The sequence below is a fragment of the Stegastes partitus genome, unplaced genomic scaffold (genome assembly GCF_000690725.1).
Source record: "Stegastes partitus isolate 25-593 unplaced genomic scaffold, Stegastes_partitus-1.0.2 Scaffold776, whole genome shotgun sequence".
NCBI lineage: Eukaryota > Metazoa > Chordata > Actinopteri > Pomacentridae > Stegastes > Stegastes partitus.
The window spans coordinates 14116-15375 of record NW_007578507.1 but is presented as its reverse complement, the minus strand read 5'-3'; the positions used below and the strand labels follow the sequence as shown (position 1 = coordinate 15375).

Sequence of the window (1260 nt, the reverse complement as noted above, 5' to 3'; positions counted from 1 at the left end):
TGTTCCTGTGGTGGCAAAGCTGGACAGGTGAGGAGGCTGAGTGCAGCTGGTGGGCTGTTCAAACCGCTGAAGGACCCGCCCCCTGACCAATCGTGTGGCAGGAATCAGGCGAGGCAGCCAATCCGCGGTCACCACCTTCTCCTAATCCACTCATTCAGAAACCAGGAACACACACACACACACACACATACACACACACTGAGGAGAGACAGCAAGCAGCACAACACAAACACACATCGACTATAAAGGACCCACAGGGTGGTAACACAGAGCCTCTCTGTTGAACCACAGCAACCATTCATAGAGGGTTTCTCATCAATTGTAATGGTCACATAATGAGAAATAAAGGACCTTTACCATCTTAAATGACAACTCGTACACACGTCTTCACATGTTCACCTCTGATTTATTTCCAGGGTTTCATGTGTGGAAGGGCCATGGATGTTTTTAGGCTGTCTTTTAGAGCTCATCATCTGTGACGGCTGATTTTATCCCTCCTGTCATTCATTTATTTCCTCCAAGACAGCAAAACACATTAGAGGAGCCTTTACAATGTCTGGCAGGTTAAACTGGGCGAACAAAACACTTTCAGATGAACTGCTCATGATAAATGGACTGAAAACACCTGCTAGCTGAGCAGCTTCAAGGCTACAGATAGGACTTATTCAAAACCAGCATCTGAATATTATTTGTCCTGTCCTCTGATACATGATGGCCTCTGCTGTGTGGTGGAAAACTCTCAGCAATAGTTTTTATGCTCATTTGGCTGCTGTGTTGTGTGAAACCTCCTCAGTGCTGTACTGAAGTCTCTTAAGTCTTCCAGCGGTTTCCTCTTACCTGTAGTTGTATTTACTGATGTATGGCTTTTCAGCGGAGTCCTAACTGCTCCAAACCAGCACACATCTCTCAAGTCATAACAAGCTTTACCTGCAGCCAGGAGCCACATGTGCAGCACAGAGTCTGAACGAGTGACTGACTAAAGCAGGAAGCGTTGGTTCTTACATACAGACAGTGAAGAGAAAACAGGAGATGAATGGGTGAGAATAGGCACAGCTCTCGTGGTGTTTAGAGGACCTGCTAACAACAGCTTGTCCTGATCTCACACTCACAAGGTTCAGGAGAGGAGATGGACATTTCCAGCATTAACTCAGAGACCTTTCACCAACATCACTGGATCAGAACGTAGAATTATTCCAACAATGACCCTGGAGCTGTGTACTCTGTGCTTTCTGTGTTTGTTGAACCAGACGGTCCTTCTAC

The 1260-nt window shown here is 46.3% G+C and overlaps 1 protein-coding gene across 1 annotated transcript in view; it reads left to right on the top strand.

Moving 5' to 3' along the window:
- LOC103364757 (thromboxane-A synthase-like) overlaps window positions 1–1260 on the top strand; it is a 14711-nt gene that overhangs the window by 6199 nt on the left and 7252 nt on the right. The window lies entirely within an intron of this gene.